Source organism: Rhinopithecus roxellana, chromosome 12 (assembly GCF_007565055.1).
Source record: "Rhinopithecus roxellana isolate Shanxi Qingling chromosome 12, ASM756505v1, whole genome shotgun sequence".
NCBI classification, from domain to species: domain Eukaryota; kingdom Metazoa; phylum Chordata; class Mammalia; order Primates; family Cercopithecidae; genus Rhinopithecus; species Rhinopithecus roxellana.
In genome coordinates this window covers 14,619,404-14,639,087 of record NC_044560.1, presented here as the reverse complement: position 1 = coordinate 14,639,087, position 19,684 = coordinate 14,619,404, and the positions used below count along the sequence as shown (strand labels likewise).

General features: G+C 42.7%; 1 protein-coding gene across 1 annotated transcript in view; it reads right to left on the bottom strand.

Moving 5' to 3' along the window:
• Nucleotides 1–19,684, bottom strand: part of MAN1C1 (mannosidase alpha class 1C member 1) — a 176,206-nt gene that overhangs the window by 154,211 nt on the left and 2,311 nt on the right. The gene's annotated exons all lie outside the window — the stretch shown is intronic.

Sequence of the window (19,684 nt, the reverse complement as noted above, 5' to 3'; positions counted from 1 at the left end):
CCTCAGCCTGCCGAGTAGCTGGGATTACAGGCACGTGCCACCATGCCTGGCAAATTTTTGTATTTTTAGTAGAGATGGGGTTTTGCTATGTTGGCCAGGTTGGTCTCAAACTCCTGACCCCAAGTGATCCACTCACCTTGGCCTCCCAAAGTGCTGGGATTACAGGTGTGAGCCACCGTGCCTGGCCGAGTGTTGCAGGAAGTCAGGGACCCCGAACAGAGGGACTGGCTGCAGCTGCGGCAGAGGACCATAAATTGTGAAGATTTCATGGATAATTATCAGTTCCCAAATAATACTTATATTATTTCTTATGCCTGTCTTACTTTAATCTCTTAATCCTGTTATCTTCATAAGCTAAGGATGTATGTCACCTCAGGACCACTGTGATAATTATGTTAACTGTACAAATTGATTTTAAAACATGTGTTTGAACAATATGAAATCAGTGCACCTTGAAAAAGAACAGAATAACAGCGATTTTCAGGGAACAAGGGAAGACAAGCATAAGGTCTGACTGCCCACGGAGTCGGGCAAAATAGAGCCATATTTTTCTTCTTGCAGGGAGCCTATAAACAGATGTGCAAGTAGGGAAGATATTGCTAAATTCTTTTCCTAGTAAGGAATATTAATAATTAATACTCTGGGGAAGGAATGCATTCCTGGGGGGAGGTCTATAAACTGCCACTCTGGGAGTGTCTGTCAGTCTTACGCAGTTGAGATAACGACTGAAATACGCCCTGGTCTCCCGCAGAACCCTCAGGCTTATTAGGGTGGGGAAAAAACTCCACTCTAGTTAATTTGTGGTTAGACTGGTTCTCTGCTCTCAAACCCTGTTTTCTGTTGTTTAAGATGTTTATCAAGACAATATGTGCACAGTTGAACATAGACCCTTATCAGTAGTTCTGATTGTGCCCTTGTCCTGTTTCCTCAGAAGCATGTGATCTTTGTTCTGCCTTTTGCCCTTTGAAGCATGTGATCTTTGTGACCTACTCCCTGTTTGTACACCCCTTCCCCTTTTAAAATCCTTAATAAAAACTTGCTGGTTTTGCGGCTCAGGTGGGCATCACGGTCCTACCGATATGTGATGTCACCCCCAGAGGCCCAGCTGTAAAACTCCTCTCTTTGTACTCTTTTTGTTTATTTCTCAGTCAGCCGACACTTATGGAAAATAGAAGGAACCTACATTGAAATACTGGGGGCAGGTTTCCCCGATAGCCGAGCTAAATTATTTTTAAGAAGGAAACAGAAAAAGTAATTGCCAATACCAGGAATGAAAGAAGGAATACCACCACAGATCTCACAAACATTAAAAAGAAAATGGGCTGGGTGCAGTGGCTCACACCTGTAATCCCAGCACTTTGGGAGGCCAAACCAGCTTGGCCAACATGGTGAAACCCCATCTCTACTAAAAATGCAAAAATTAGCCAGGTGTAGTGGTAGGCACCTGTAATCCCAGCTACTTGGGAGGCTGAGGCAGGAGAATTGCTTGAACCTGGGAGGCGGAGGTTGCAGTGAGCCAAGATAGAGCCACTGCACTCCAGCCAGGGTGACAGAGCAAGACTCCGTCTCAAAAAAAAAAAAAAAAAAAAGAAAGAAAATGAGGCTGGGTATAGTGGCTCATGCCTCTAATCCCAGCACTTTGGGAGGCCAAGGCAGGTGGATCACATGAGGTCAGGAGTTTGAGACCAGCCTGATCAACATGGTGAAACCCTGTCTCCACTAAAAATACAAAATTAGCTGGGCATGGTGGCACATGCCTGTAATCCCAGCTACTTGGGAGGCTGAGGCAGGAGAATTGCGTGAACTCGGGAGGCAGAGATTGCAGTGAGCTGAGACTGCACCACTGCACTCCAGCCTGGGAGACAGAGTGAGACTCCATCTCACAAAAAAAGATAGAAAAGGAAGGAAGGAAGGAAGGAAGGAAGGAAAGAAGGAAGGAAGGAAGGAAGGAAGGAAGGAAGGAAGGAAGGAAGGAAGGAAGGAAGGAAGGAAGGAAGGAAGGAAGGAAGGAAGGGGGGAAGGAGGGAGGGAGAAAATGAGAACCTTAGGAACAATTTTAGACCAATAAATTTTACAACTTAGATGAAATAGACAAATTTCTTGAAATACATATTGAGAAAACTGCCACAAAAAATTCTGACTACCCTATATCTGTTATATAATTAAATTAATAATTAACCCCCCCCACAAAAATCTTCTAGGCTTCATATAATGCTCCACTGATGAAGTCTATTAAATATTTAAGAAAGAGAAAACATTAGTGCCCCACAGACTCTTTCAGAAAATAGAGAAGCTGAGCATGGTATATGGAGGCACACATCTGTAGTCCTTGCTACTCTGGAGTTGAGACAGGAGGATCACTTGAGCCCAGGAGTTTGAGGCCAGCCTAGGCAACATAGTGAGACACTGTATTTAAAAAACAAAAGGAAAGAAAGAAAACAAATGGACATGGAATACAAGTCAAGTTTATTTTATGAGGTCAACATAATGTTGACACCAAAAACCAAAGGATTTACAAAAAAACTATAGACCAATATCCCTCATGAACATAGATGAAAAAGTCCTTAACAAAAATATTAGAAGATCAAATGCAAGTTTGATTTAGCATTCTTTATTATTATTATTATTATTTTGAGACAGTCTCGCTCTGCTGCCCAGGCTGGAGTGCAGTGGCATGATCTCAACTCACTGCAACCTCTGCCTCCCTAGTTCAAGCAATTCTCGTGCCCCAGCCTCCCGAATAGCTAGGACTACAAGGGTGTGCCAAAAAGCCTGGCTGATTTTTTGTATTTTAGTAGAGATGGGGTTTTACCATGTTGCCCAGGCTGGTCTCGAACTCCTGAGCTCGGGCAATCTGCCCACCTCAGCCTCCCAAAGTGCTGGGATTATAGGCGTTAGCCACCATGCGCCCAGTCTAGCATTCTTTTAAAATCAATATAATTCAGTATATTAACTGAATTAAAGAGGAAAACAATATAATCTCCATAGATGCAGGAAAAGCATGTGACAAAACTTAATCCCATTACAGATAAAAACCCTTAGCAAACTAGGAATAAAAGGGAACTTCAACTTGATAAAAGGCATCTACCAAAAACCTACATCTAACATCATACTTAATGATGAAAGACTGGATGCTTTTCCCTCGAGATCAAGAATAAGGCAAAGATGTCAGTTCTCACTACTTCTTTTAAACATTGAACTGGAAGTCCTAGTCAGTGCAACGAATCAGGAAAAGGAAATAAGAAGCATATAAACTGTAAAGGAAGAAGTAAGACTGTCTTGACATAGACAACATGATCATATACGTAACAGACCCTAAGAAAGCTACCAAAATATACATATATATATATATACACACACACAATAAATGGGTTCAATAAGGTCATATGATACAAAATCAATATACAGAAAAAACCCTATTACATTTCTATGTACTGGCAACAAACAACTGGAAAACAAATATTTAAAGAATATCATTTACATGGTGAGGGAATTTGTCACTACCAGACCAGCCCCACAAGGAATGCTAAAAGGAGTTCTAAATCTTGAAACCAAAGCTTGATATGCACCAAAATAGAAGCTCTCAGAAGCATAAAACAGAGCCTATAAAACAGTAACACAACGGAAAAAAAAAACGAAGCATCTAGGTAACAATTAACATAATGAATGGAACAGCACCTCATATCTCAGTATTAATGTTGAACATAAATGGCCTAAATGCTCCACTTAAAAGATACAGATTGGCAGAATGGCAGAATACGAACCAAATATCTGCTGTCTTCAAGAGACTCACCTAACATATAAGGATTCATATAAACTCAAAGTAAAGGGGTGGAAAAAGATTCCACACAACTGGAAACAAAAGCAAGCAGGAATACCTATTCTTATATCTGATAAAACAGATTTTTCAGCAACAACAGCAAAAAAAAAAAAAAAAGAAGACAAAGAAGGTCATTACATAATGATAAAAGGATCAATCCAACAAGAACATATTACAATCCTAAATTTATATGTACCTAACACTACAGCTCCCAGATTCATAAAACAATTATTACTAGATCTAAGAAATGAGTGACAGACTTTAATACTCTACTGACAACGCTAGACAGATCATTGAGACAGATCAACAAAGAAATAATGGACTTAAACGATACTCTAGAAAAAATTGACCTAACATATTTACAGAACATTCTACTCAAGAACTGCAGAATACACATTCTCCTCATCAGCACATGGAACATTCTCCAAGACAGACCATATGATAGGACACAAAACAAGTCTTGATAAATTTTTAAAAAATCGAAATTGTGGCCGGGTGCGGTGGCTCAAGCCTGTAATCCCAGCACTTTGGGAGGCCGAGACGGGCGGATCACGAGGTCAGGAGATCGAGACCATCCTGGCTAATACGGTGAAACCCTGTCTCTACTAAAAAATGCAAAAAACTAGCTGGGCGAGGTGGCAGGCGCCTGTAGTCCCAGCTACTTGGGAGGCTGAGGCAGGAGAATGGCGTAAACCCGGGAGGCGGAGCTTGCAGTGAGCTGAGATCCGGCCACTGCACTCCAGCCCGGGCGACAGAGCGAGACTCCGTCTCAAAAAAAAAAAAAAAAATCAAAATTGTATCAAGTATCTTCTCAGAACACGGTGGAAAAAAGCTAGAAATCAATTCCAAAAGGAACCCTCAAAATGATACAAATACATGAAAAGTAAACAATCTGCTCCTGAGTGATTTTGGGTTAACAATAAAATCAAGATGGAAATTCAAACATTTTTTGAAACGAATAATAGTGACACAAGTTATCAAAACTCTGTATACTGTGCTAACAGGAAAGTTTATAGCACTAAATGCCTACATCAAAAAGTCCGAAGGATCACAAATTGACAACCTAATGTTACACCTCAATTCTGTAGTTCTCAAGGAACTACAGAAACAATAACAAACCAAACCCAAAGCTAGCAGAGGAAAAGAAATAACAAAGATCAGAGCAGAAGTAAATGAAATTGAAACATAAAAAAGATGAAATAAAAAGCTAGTTCTTTGAAAAGACAAACTACCTTTTCAAATGGATAGACCATTAGCTAGATTAACCAAGAAAAAAAGAAGATTCAACTAAGCTCAATTAGAAATGAAACTGCAAGGCCGGGCGCGGTGGCTCAAGCCTGTAATCCCAGCACTTTGGGAGGCCGAGACGGGCGGATCACGAGGTCAGGAGATCGAGACCATCCTGGCTAACACTGTGAAACCCCGTCTCTACTAAAAAATACAAAAATCTAGCCGGGCGAGGTGGCGGCGCCTGTAGTCCCAGCTACTCGGGAGGCTGAGGCAGGAGAATGGCGTAAACCCGGGAGGCGGAGCTTGCAGTGAGCTGAGATCCAGCCACTGCACTCCAGCCTGGGCGACAGAGCGAGACTCCATCTCAAAAAAAAAAAAAAAAAAAAAAAAAAAGAAATGAAACTGCAAGTATTATAACCAACACCACAGAAACACAAAAGATCATTAGTGACTACTACGAACATCTCTATGCACACAAACTAGAAAAATCTAAGGAAACTGCTAAATTCCTGGAAACATACAACTCTCCTAGATTAAATCAGGAAAAAACAGAAACCCTAAACAGACCAATAAAAAGTAGCAAGATTCAATCAGTAAATTTAAAATTGCCACACACATACAAAAAAGCCCAGGGCTTAATGGATTCACAGCTGAATTCTGTCAGACATTCAAAGAATTGGGGCTGGACACGGTGGCTCACATCTGTAATCCCAACACTTTGGGAGGCCAAGGTGGATGGATTACTTGAGGTCAAGAGTTCAAGACCAGGCAGCCTGGCCGGCATGGTGAAACCCCATGTCTACAAAAAATACAAAAATTAGCCAGGCATGGTGGCACGCACCTGTAGTCCCAGCTACTCAGGCAGCTGAGGCAGGAGAATCACTTGAACCTAGTAGGCGGAGGTTGCAGTGAGCAGAGATCGTGCCACTACACTCCAGCTACTGAAACTATTCCAAGAGATTAAGAAAGAGGAAATCCTCTCTGAATCATTCTATGAAGCCAGTATGACCCTCATAACAAAACCAGGAAAGGACATAACAAAAATAAGGAAAACTACAGACCAATGTCCCTGATGAATACAGATGCAAAAATCCTCAACAAAATACAGGCTAACCAAATCCAACAGCACATCGAAAAGCTAATACACCATGATCAAGTGGGTTTCATATCAGGGGTGCAGGGATGGTCTAACATATACAAGTCAATAAATGTCATACATCACATAAACAGAATTAAAAACAAAAACCATATGATCATCTCAATAGTTACAGAAAAAGCATTCGATAAGATCCAGCATCCTTTTATGATAAAAACTCTCAACAAACTAGGCATAGAAAGGACTTACCTCAAAATAATAAAAGCCATATATGACAAACCTATAATAACCAACATCATACTGAATGGGGGAAAGTTTAAGGCATTCCCCCCTAAAAACTGGAACAAGACAAGGATGCCCACTTTTACCACTTCTATTAAACATAGTACTGGGCCGGGTGCAGTGGCTCATGCCTGTAATCCTAGCACTTTGGGAGGCCGAGGCAGGTGGATTTCCTGAGCCCAGGAGTGTGAGACCAGCCTGGGCAACACGGCAAAACCCGTCTCTTCTAAAAATACAAAAAAAATTAACCAGACATAATGGTACATGCCTGTAATCCTGGATGCTCAGGAGGCTGAGGCACAAGAATTACTTGAACCCGGGAGGCAGAGGCTGCAGTGAGCCAAGATCGTGCCACTGCACTCCAGCCTGGGCGACAGAGCGAGACTCTGTCTCAAAATATAAAAATAAAAATAACCAAAAAACAAACAAACAAAAACATAGTACTGGAAGTCCTAGCCAGAGCAATCTGGCAAGAGAAAAGAATAAAGGTCATCCAAATTGGGAAAGAGGAAGTCAAACTATCACTGTTCACAGTTGATATGACTGTATACTGAGAAAATCCTAAAGATTCCTCCAAAAGACTCCCAGATTTGATAAATAAATTCATTAAAGTCTCAGGTTACAAAATCAATATACACAAATCAGTAGCACTGCTATACACCAACAACAACCAAGCTAAGAATCAAGTCAATCCCTTTTACGACAGCTGCAAAAATAAAATAAAATTAAATTTAAAAACTGAGGAATATCCTTAACCAAGGAGGTAAAATTTCTCTACAAGGAGAACTACAAAACACTGCTGGAAGAAATCACAGATAACACAAACAAATGGAAACATATCCCATGCTCATGGATTGGAAGAATCAATATTGTGAAAATGACCATACTGCCCAAAGCAATCTACAGATTCAATGCAATTCCAAACAAAATAACAACATCATTGTTCACATAAAGGGCCTGAATGGCCAAAGCAATCCTAAGCAAAAACAACAAATCTAGAGGTATCACATTATCAGACTTCAAATTATACCATAAGGCTATAGTTACCAAAACAGCATGGTACTGGTATAAAAGTAGGCACATAGACCCATGGAAAATAACAGAGAACCCATAAATAAAGCCAAATACTTACAACCAACGAATCTTTCATAAAGCATATAAAAACATTTGTTTTTTAAATAGGGTAAAGGACACCCTATTTAATAAATGGTGCTGGGAAAACTGGCTAGCCACATGTAGAGGAATGAAACTGGATCCCTATCTCTCAGCTTATACAAAAATAAACTCAGGATGAGTCAACATCTTAAATCTAAGACCTGAAACCATAAAAATTCTAGAAGATAATGTTGGGAAAAACTCTTCCGGACACTGGCCTAGGCAAAGACTTCATGACTAAGACCCCAAAAACAAATGCAATAAAAACAAAAATAGAGGCCAGGAACGGTTGCTCATGCCTGTAATCCCAGCACTTTGGGAGGCCGATCACAAGGTCAGGAGATTGAGACCATCCTGGCTAACATGGTGAAACCCCATCTCTACTAAACGTACAAAAAATTAGCTGGGCGTGGTGGTGGGCACCTGTAGTCCCAGCTACTGGGGAGGCTAAGGAAGGAGAATGACGTGAACTCGGGAGGCAGAGCTTGCAGTGAGCTGAGACCGTGCCACAGCACTCCAGCCTGGGCGACAGTGCAAGACTCTATCTCAAAAAAAAAAAAAGATCAATAAATGGGATCTAGTTAAACTAAAAAGCTTCTGCACAGCAAAAGAAATAATCACCAGAGTAAAAAGACAATGCACATAATGGGAGAAAACATTTGCATATTACATATTCAACAAAGAACTGGTGTCTAAAAACTACAAGAAACTCCAATCAGAAAAAAAAAAAAAAAAATCCATTAAAAAGTGGTCAAACGGCCAGGTGCAGTGGCTCACATCTGTAATCCTAGCACTTTGGGAGGCCGAGGTGGGCAGATCACCTGAGGTAGGGAGTTCGAGACCAGCCTGACCAATATGGTGAAACCCTGTCTCTACTAAAAATACAATAAATTAGCCTGGCATTGTGGCACACACCTGTAATCCCAGCTACTCAGGAGGCTGAGGTAGGAGAATCACTTGAACCTGGGAGGCGGAGGCTGCAATGAGCCAAGATCGCACCACTACGCTCCAGCCTGGGTGACAGAGGGAGACTCTGTCTCAAAGTAAATTAATTAATTAATAAAGTGGGCAAATGACATGAATAGACATTTCTCAAAAAAGATACACAAATGGCCAAGAAACATGAAAAATGCTATACATCACTAATCATCAGGGAAATGCAAATTAAAACCACAATGAGATACCACCTTACTCCTGCAAGAATGACATTATTAAAAAGTCAAAAAACAATAGATATTGGCATTGATGCGGTGAAAAGGGAACACTAATACACTGCTGGTAGGAATGTAAATTAGTACAGCCTCTATGGAAAACAGTATGGAGATTCCTTAAAGAACTATAAGTAGATCTACCATTCGATCCTGCAATCCCACTACTGGGTATCTACTCAAATAAAAAGAAGTCATTACATGAAAAAGATACATGTACACACATGTTTACTGCAGCACAATTCACAATTGCAAAGATATGGAACCAACCTAAGTGTCCATTGGCCAACAAGTGGATAAAGAAAACGTGGTATATATATACCATGGAATACTACTCAGCCATTAAGAGGACTGAAATAACATCTTTTGCAACAACTTGGATGTAGCAGGAGGCCATTATTCTAAGTGAAGTAACTCAGGAATGGAAAACCAAATACTGTATGTTCTCACTTATAAATGGGAGCTAAGTTATGATTATACAAAGGCACACAAAGTGATATAACAGACTCTGGAGACTCAGAAGGGGGAGGGATTTTTAAAAAACCCACATATTGAGTATAATCTATAATAGTTGGGTTAAGGGTGCACTAAAATACCAGAATTCACTGGTATATAATTTATCCATGTAACCAAAGACCACTTGTACTCCAAAAGCTATTAAAATTTTAAAAATGGCTGGGGTGGTGGCTCATGCCTATAATCCCAGCACTTTCGAGGCAGGGGCAGACGGATCACCTGAGGTCAGGAGTTTGAGACCAGCCTGACCAACATAGTGAAATCCCGTCTCTACTAAAAACACAAAAATTAGCCAGGCGTGGCGGTGTGCCCCTGTAATCTCAGCTACTTGGGAGGCTGAAGCAGGAGAATTGCTTGAACCCGGGAGGTGGAGGTTGCAGTGAACTGAGATCACGCCATTGCACTCCAGCCTGGGCAACAAAAGCGAAACTCTGTCTCAAAAATAAAAATAAAAATAAATGAAAATTTAAAAATATTTAAAAATAAAAATAAAGAATATCATTTACAGTATTTAAAAAGTAAAACAGAGATACGGTTAATAAAATACGTTCAAGCTCTCTTGAACACAAACACTATAAAACACTGTTGAGAGAAATTAAAGAAAATCTAAATAAATGGAGAGAGATACTACATTCATAGAATGAAAGACTCAATATTGTTAAGATAACAACTCTCTCTAATTTGATCTATGGATTCAAGACAAACTCAGTCAAAATCTCAGCAAGGTTTTTTTTTTTTTTTTAGACAGTGACTTACTCTGTTGCCCAGGCTGGAGTACAGTGTTGCAATAATGGCTAACTGCAGTCTCAACCTCATTAGGCTCAAGTGATCCTCCCACCTCCCAGCCTTTCCAATAGCAGGAACTATAGGTGTGCACCATCATGCCTGGCTAATTTTTTTATTTTATTTCTTTTCTTTTATTTTCTTTTTTAGAGATTGGGTTTTGCCATGTTGCCCAGGCTGGTCTGGAACTCCTGGGCTCAATCGATCTAACCATCTTGGCCTCCCAAAATGCTGGGATTGTAGGTGTGAGCTACCATGCCCAGCCTCCCAGCAAGATTTTTCATGAAAAGTGACAAATTTGTTCTCAAATGTATACAGACATGCAAAGGAACTACAATGGCCAAAGCAATTTTGAAAAAGAAGATCAAAGATGGAGGAATCACAATACCTGTTTTCAAGACTTACTATGAGGCTATAGTATCAAGAAAGCATGGATTGGCTGGGCACAGTGGCTCACGCCTATAATCCCAGCACTTTGGGAGGCTGAGGCAGGCAAATCACTTGAGGTCAGGAGTTCAAGACCAGCTTGGCCAACATGGCAAAACCCTGTCTCTACTAAAAATACAAAAATTAATCGGGCGTGGTGGCTCATGCCTGTAGTCTCAGCTACTTGGGATGCTGAGACAGGAAGACTGCTTGAATCCGGGAAGTGGAGAGAGCTGAGATCACGCCACCGCACTCCAGCCTGGGCGACAAAGCGAGACTTTGTCAAAAAGAAAAAAAAAAGCAAGCAAGCAAGCATGGATTGACATAAAAGATAAATCAGTAGAGTGGAAGAGTCCAGAAACAAAACCACATGTATACAGTCAATTACTCCAACGAAGGTATCAAAGCAATTCAGCAGGGAAAGTTTTTTTCAACAATAGTGCTAAACAACTGGACATCTAAATAGAAAATAGTGAACTTTAACTCCTACCTTACATCATATACAAAAATTAACTTGAAGTCAATGAAAGACCTAAATGTAAAAACTGAAATGATCAAGCTTCTGGAATTAAAAAATATTCATAACCTGGGGTAGGCAAAGTTTTTTTAAAGTAGATACAGAAAGCACTCATCAAAAGGAAAATACTGATTCACTGGCCTTTATAAAAATTAAAACTTCTGCTCTTTGAGTGACACCATTAAGAAAACGAAAAGACAAGCCACAGACTGGGAACAAACATTTATAATACATATATCTGCTAAAGAACTTGTATCTAGAATATGTAAAGAATTCTTGCGATTCAATAAGACAGTAAACAGACCAATTTTTGACATTAAAAAGGAACAAAAGTTTTTTTTTTTTTTTTTTTTTTTTTTTTTTTTTTTTTTTTTTTTTTTTTTTTGAGACGGAGTCTCGCTCTGTCGCCCAGGCTGGAGTGCAGTGGCCGGATCTCAGCTCACTGCAAGCTCCGCCTCCCGGGTTTATGCCATTCTCCTGCCTCAGCCTCCGGAGTAGCTGGGACTACAGGCGCCCGCCACCTCGCCCGGCTAGATTTTTGTATTTTTTTAGTAGAGACAGGGTTTCACCGTGTTCGCCAGGATGGTCTTGATCTCCTGACCTCGTGATCCGCCCGTCTCGGCCTCCCAAAGTGCTGGGATTACAGGCTTGAGCCACCGCGCCCGGCCTGAACAAAAGTTTTAAATAGACATCTATAAGAGAGATATACAAATAACAAATAAATGGCTGGGCACGGTGGCTCACACCTGTAATCCCAGCACTTTGGGAGGTCAAGGCAGGAGGATCACTTGAGGTCAGGAGATCGAGACCAGCCTGTGTAACACAGTGCAACCTCGTCTCTACTAAAAATACAAAAAATTAGCTGGGTGTGGTGGTGGGCACCTGTAGTCCCAGCTCCTCAGGAGGCTGGAACAGGAGAATGGTGCGAACCTGGGAGGCAGAGCTTGCAGTGACCCAAGATCACACCACTGCACTCCAGCCTGGGTGACAGAGCGAGACTCCATCTCAAAAAAAAAAAAAAAAAAAGCAAATAAACACATGAAAGGACATTCAGTATCAACAGTTAACAGGGAAACAAAAATTCAAGCCACAACAAACTGTCACTACACACCATCTTGAATAGCTAAACCTAAAAAGGTTGACAATAACAAGTGTCAGCAAAGATGCAGAACTCTCACATATTGCCGGTGCATATAAAATGGTCTAACTACTTGGGGAAAGTGCTTCCAGTTTCTTATAAAGTCAATCACACATCTACTCTATGGGCTAGTAATTCCACTCCTAGTTATACAAAAGAAATGAAAACATATGCTCACACATAGACTTGTACATAAAATGTTTATAGCAGCTTTATTCACAATAGCCAGAACAACTCAAAAGGCCAACAGGTGAATGAATAAACAAATTGGGATATAATCATACAATGGAATACATCTCAACAATAAAAAGGAATGAAGTACTGATACACACAATATGGATCAATTTCATTACTGTCTTCAATGAACGAAGCCTTTTCCACAGGGCATGTACTGTACTATTCCACTTATTTTTTACTTTTTTTTTTTCTCTTTTTTTGAGACACGGTCTCGCTCTGTCACCCAGTCTGGAGTACAGTGGCTTGATCAAAACTCACTATAGCTTCAGACTCATGGGCTCAATGAATCCACCCACCTTAGCCTCCTGAGTAGCTGGGAACACAGGTGTACACTACCATGCCTGATTATTTTATTTATATATATATATATAGAGAGAGAGAGAGAGAGAGAGAGAGAGAGAGAGAGAGAGAGAGAGAGAGATAGTCTTGCTATGTTGCCCAAGCCAGTCTTGAACTCCTATCTTCATGTGATTCTCCCCCCTTAGCCTCCCAAAATTCTGGGATTACAGGCATGAGCCACTGTACCTGGCTTACTACTCCATTTTTCTGAAGTTCTAGAACAGGCAAAACTCATCTCAGCTGACAGAAATCAAGACAGTGATTGGGGCTAGATGAGAGGTTGATGATGGGTTAATCGTCTTGTCAAGGAGCAGAGGAACTTTCTGCGATGATGTTAATGTTCTGTGTATGATAGGACTGTGGTCTACATGGTTTTCTGCATTTCTGAAAATACAGCAAACTGTATATTTAAGATCTGTGCATTTGGCCGGGCGTGTGGCTCACGCCTGTAATCCCAGCACTTTGAGAGGCCAAGGCAGGTAGATCACCTGAGGTCAGGAGTTCATAACCAGCCTGGTCAACATGGCAAAACCCCGTCTCTACTAAAAATACAAAATCAGCTGGGTATGGTGGCACACACCTGTAGTGCCAGGTACTCAGGTACTCAGAAGGCTGAGGCAGGAGAATCACTTGAACCCGGGAGGCGGAGGTTGCAGTGAGCAGAGATTGTGCCACCGCACTGCAGCCTGGGAGACAGAGCAAGACTCTGTCTCAAAAAAAAAAAAAATTCTGTGCATTTCACTATATGTATTAATTAATTATACTTAAATAAATAGTAGCTACAACACAAGGTGGTTGTGTAAAAACTAAGACGAGATCACAAAGAACAAAAGCTGGGATGCAAACAGTCTTAGTGACACATCCCATCAGCCTGAACAGGACATCGCCGCATCCACAGTGGATTTTACGGCGACCACGAGGCCAGCAAGAATGATTTGTGTTCAGCATGAGGTTTAAGAAGATGGGCAGAGGTGGGAGGAGGAGAGAAAAACTTCCTGTTATTTGGCCATTGAAAATGGTTGCTATTTAGTGACAATTGTTTGCCCAGAAGGTTCACCTTGGGAGCAGCTGACTCCCAGAAGATGCCAGATAAAAGCACAATTATTGATCATCTATCAAGGCGGGCACTAATCAATATATCAAAGTTTCTTCTGTAAAAGTTACCACTAAAGGTACTGCACTAAAACAGATGGACAATTGCCCTGGTGGTAGCCTTTAATTAAAGAAGATTCCAAGAAATTCAGAGTAAGAACTGTTCTGACCACCTGCCTGCCAAGTGTGGGGAGCTCTCAATCAAATCTTGGTAACAGCCTTCTAGCAGAGGAAACACCTGCAATTGAGTCCCCACACTGAGGCTGTGGTCTCTGTGGCTTCCTTTCTCTTTGAGGGTGGAGACACCAAAGCAGGTCTAACTTAACAGCAATCTCAGTTGCATCAACTCTACATTTAAGACATCCAAAACCCTGCTGTCGGAGCTACTGACCAGTCCCCCCAAGAGTGAAGGGGGAGTGAGGAGGAAGAGGGAGGGGGCTAAGGTCCTTGAGTCCCTGGAATTCTTTGAGGAGTCTCCAATTTGGCTTCTTACCATCATCTGCATGGAAATATAGAGCTAAGAATATTTGTTGTTTCTTTTCCCCAAATTATGCAAATGCTTATGCATAAAGGCCTTGCTTGGTCCAGGAATAGTAGGGAATCAAGAACCAGGGCTTATTGTTTGGATGAGCCTGGTCTTTTTGGACTGCAAGTACACAGAACTGGAATAATAATCCTTGACTCACGAACTTGTCCCTGCTCCATGAATGGCTCCTATTTTCAAGTAATGTAATCATAAATCCACGAGCTCGCCTGAGGCAACTATCCTACGTCCATCATTCCCTTGGGAAACCCTTCCCAATTTCATCAATGAAAGCAATGCAGGGATAGCCTAAAGCTCCCAACACTTCCTCTAACACAGATTCAACTTAGGATGCAAAGAGAGGTTTCTTCTCCAAGCCAGAGTCAGTATCCACAAGGCTGGGTGCTCACCTGGATTACCAAGCAGCTCCCTGCACGGAGGCTTTGCAATCTGCAAGCCTGATTTATTTTTTTCAATAAGAGAAAATAAATATTGTGGATATGTAAAATGTAAAATATCACAATATTTATTTTTGAACTCGGATGTAAATCAGTCACTGTGAAAACCACAGGAGAATCTATATTCTTATCCCCTCCTCCCTCCGCTAACTGTACTGTGAAATAGGCAGTAACTTTTAAAAATCGTCCTTCTATTTGTTTCTAGCCCTAACACTAAAGACAGAGTTAAGAATACGGAGCCTGAGAAGGAATTGCTCCTGGAATGCCTAATTCCCTCAAATGGTACAACTGGAAATGAAAGCAGAGACCCAACCAACGTGTGGGAGTTAAGTTGTATACCTGGTAGGGACAAGTACTAAGCTTTATTCAACTGCGCACTCCGTCCTACAGAAGGAGGTGTGTGGCTGGGCTGAGGATATAAGGGTTTTGCAAGGGGCCTGTTCAGTTATTACAGGCCAGTCTCCACATATGTTAAATGTACTGTAGAGCAGGACAAGAGGGAAACTGAAGAGACTGAAGGACCAGGGAGGAGGGAAAGGATCTTGAATGGATTTGCAACTCAAGCAGAGCTCTTTGAAGGAAAGCCATTTAAATCTGAGCTGTTCCTAATATTAATTATCCTGAACATCTCACAGGCTCAGATTCACATGCTACAAAGCCTTTTAATTTTCCTACCTGTCCCTGGCACTAGTGACGATAAATCAGATATACAGAGAAACCACAAAAAAACCACACATGACTAACGAACCAGCCCGTTAATGGGGAGCAAAGATCATTTGCCAAGATGACTTATTCAGACACTGTCACAGATCATAACCAGCAATACCCTGGCGGCTGAACGCAGCAGGCACAAAGGGCAGGAGCTGGGGCGCTCCCTGCCAAATCACAGGCACCCTCCGACGCCTGCTATCTAGGCATGACAGATTTTACTCATGGGTGCCACCTCCACTCCCTCAAGTCAGATTTGCCCTCGGAAAATTGCTGCAACTTCTAAAAGGCCTGCTGGGTCACTGAGCTGCTAAGCTTCTAAACCTGACTATAGCTCTTACTTTGAGGCTCCTTGGAATTCCAGGTACCCTGAGGGAGAAGACCCAGCCTCAGCCACTAGCAACCTTAACTGTTAGTTTATACATCTTTAATGTAGCCATTCATTCAAGTATCTGAGTTCCAACTAAATGTCAGACCCTATTCTAGGTGCTTGGGCAGATCCATAAACAAAACAGTAAAGAGGTGGAAGTGGAGGAGAGAGAAGGGTCCCCTAAATGACAACCTGTTGGTTTTACCATGAAGACGGAGGTCCAGTAATAAGCAGGAATTTCCAATCAGAGTTGATGGAACAGCTGCGACTTGACCCAGCTTGGATTCTTAACAGAACTGCAGCATACAGTGGTTTATAAGAACACTGGGACAACAGCACAGGGAAGGTGGGGAAATTCAATCCACATTCTCCTCGCCCAGCCCTGGACTCTGGAGTGGTGCTGGTGCTGCATCTGACCAGAGGAAGGAGCCCTTCTGTGGTCTGTTTGAAAACACCATATGGTCAAGTGCAAGTCCCAACGCGTTCTCAGTGCCCCAGCCAGCCTAATTCCCTTTTATAACAAGCCCCCTTCACTGGAAGGAACAGGTTCCCCAGAACAACCACCAAGCACTGGCCAGGCGCGGAGGCTCGTGCCTGTCATCTCAGCACTTCGGGAGGCTGAGGCGAGTGGATCACCTGAGGTCAGGAGATCGAGACCAGCCTGGCCAATACAGCAAAACCCCGTTTCTACTAAAAATACAACAATTAGCCAGGTGTGGTGGGGCACCTGTAATCCCAGTTACTTGGGAGGTTAAGTCATGAGAATCACTTAAACCTGGAACCTGGGAGGCGGAGGCTGCAGTGAGCCAAGACCACACCACTGCACTGCAGCCTCGGCGACAAAGCAAGACTCCGTCTTAAAAAACAAAACAAAACAAACACAAACAAACAACAACAACAACAACAACAACAACAACAACAACACAACCAAGAATCATGGGTAGGACCCAAGGCAGTCCGAATTCTTCCACTGAGATATAACCCGAAAAAGCTGTACATTTCCATGTGTGAGACAAGTTTGTTTGAACTTGAATCCATAGGCAACCCGCCTAAAAGTGACATCCCTCCTTTCCCATATTATCCTTAGATCTGAAGGGCAAGGCTACTACCAAGCCTTCACCCGTTTACATTCTAGCCAACACCTTTACTCTTCATGATTCCAAGCTGAGGGTAATGGGAATAATTAACTTAATCAACAGCCTGAATATCTACTCTTGGCTAGGTGCTAGACAGAGACGCAGCAGTGAATATCACGACCCCATCAACACCACCACTACCACCACACCATTGTCCCTGATTTCCAGTACAAGATATCTCAAAACAGAGTTCGGATAGCCCAGCTGCTATGGAGTCCCTGACCAGACTGGCAGTTCACTTAGGGGCCAGGGCCAGAAGCAAGAGGGTCTATAACCAGCTTATTCTCCTCTCTTTCACCCCATTTTACAAGACGGTCCAGGAAGGAGAGGTGGCTTGCCCAAAGTCAGACAGTTGAGAGTGAGCTGAAACTCCAACCCATATTCTGTGGGTCTCCTCTCTCCACCACATTGCTTTTGCCAAGGTTCCAAAATTGGAAAGTGAGGAAAAATAGTTGGTTCTAGTGACAGAGTGTTTCCTGACGTATGCATGTCCAGAACCTGCAGCCTCAACCATCTTATCAACACAGACCTGCTGACCATGTCCATCTCTCCGGATGCTCACGAATACATGGTGTTGATCCAGAGTCCAAGCGTCCAGTTTTCACTCATGCTCATTTATCACCCTCTCTGACTCTCTCCTGATATTTACTTTCACTTTAAAATCTTATAAGAACAGGGCCTTTTTTAACTGATGCCAGCTCCCCCCTCTGTTCCTTGGATTTAATCAATCCATGTCTGGAAATAAACCAGAGAGGAAAGCAACAGTCCCTTTTGTGAAAACAGGCACCTTTCTAAAATGATCTACCCCTGGGCATGACACAGATAGAATTTAAATGTGAAGGAAATAAAGACATCCTCCAGCAACCATCATATGCGTTCTTCCTGGGGTGGGACAGCAGGAATGGTAACTGTGTTAACAACTAAACCAAAAACTACTCTACATCTTTCAGGTTGTAATGGGAGGATGGTCAGTGGCAGGAAGCCTGAAGAGACAATAGCTTTCAAAACACAGAAACCAGTCTTCTCCATTCTGAGAAGCTTAAGGTCTTCAAGATTAGTAAGAGAGGGCTAGCTGAACACTAACTCCAAGTACATGCAGCATGCCTCCAGCTAGTACCAGGGGGTGCAAGAAGATGCCAGCTAGAAAGATCCAGACATCTGGCCACCAACTTAGACCTTCTCCCATCACATTATTTTATACCCACCTGCAAAGCACAGAATCCTCACCCCTCTTACCGCCCTCCAGTCACTTCAGCAAGCATCATCCAAGACTCTGCTGGCAAAAGAAACTGTCTTACACAGAGAAGGAAAATCAAGTTCCCTGCTAGCCAGCCCGCCCTTCTTTCCATGACTCCCAGCCCCAGGCATTCGGAAATGGACCACCATCTAAGTGCAAACACAGAGAGCATCTCTTCTGAGGAGGACGGTAGTTAATTTTTTTTTTTTTTTGAGACGGAGTCTTGCTCTGTTGCCCAGGCTGGAGTGCAGTGGCCGGATCTCAGCTCACTGCAAGCTCCGCCTCCCGGGTTCCCGCCATTCTCCTGTCTCAGCCTCCCGAGTAGCTGGGACTACAGGCTGCCCGCCACCTCGCCCGGCTAGTTTTTTGTATTTTTTATTAGAGACGGGGTTTCACCGTGTTAGCCAGGATGGTCTCGATCTCCTGACCTCGTGATCCGCCCGTCTCGGCCCCCCCAAAGTGCTGGGATTACAGGCTTGAGCCACCGCGCCTGGCCAATTCTTAACCCTTTGGGGGATCAGTTTGAAAATCCGATAGCACCTCTGGATGTCCCATGAAAAACTGCATGCATGCAATTTATATGTAATTTCGCTGGGGGTCATTGCCCTCCTAGGAAGTCGAGAGAGGCAAAAAGAGCCACTGTGCTCAGAAGCAGCTTTGAGAAAGAGCTATGGGTGGTGCTTTTGAGTATTCAACAGCTTAGTTCCTTAACAAGAAAGGGAGAAATTAATGCCCCTTACTCAGCTGCTGCAAGTTCCAGCTTTCAATCAACCTGAGATTTCAACAGGAATCGGGAAACTGAGAGCACACAAACATGCACACACACACATACACACCAAGCACTCAGCTTCCTTGTGGCTTCCTATTGTAACTTCACAAAATGTCCTGTGATTGCTAGTTAAGTCTCCAAACAAAGTAACAGCAGAGATAAAAAGAGGAAGAGAGGTGGGCGCTGGAAGGGAGAATAGTTCAGACAAGGAGAAGGGGATAATCTGGCTAAGCTCTCCATCGGCTCTGAGCAGGTCTTGACAGAGCAGGTCCTGATCCTTGCTGCCTGCTCTTCCTCGAAATCAGGGCCGACCTGCTGACTTCTTTGCAGCAAATCAAAAGTCCAGGCAAAAGCAGCCCTTTCTTTCCTTTGAGTCTATGGGGAGGGGAGAGCATCCTCTCATTTCTAGGGAGGAGACCCTGGCCCACAGCTTGCCCACGGCCCCCTCGTGGCCTGGGGGTGTCACTGCAGCCCCCTCTGCATTGCTGGGCACCATCCGCACGCAGGCAGTTCTAACAGTGGTCCAGCAGAATATTTAGTCAGCAGTGGCAAACTGGCAACTGTCTTCAAGCCTTGTGAGGCTTGTGTTTGCTTCTGATTTCTTAAACTAAGACTCAGACTTAAAGTGATCCTTCTAAATCCCT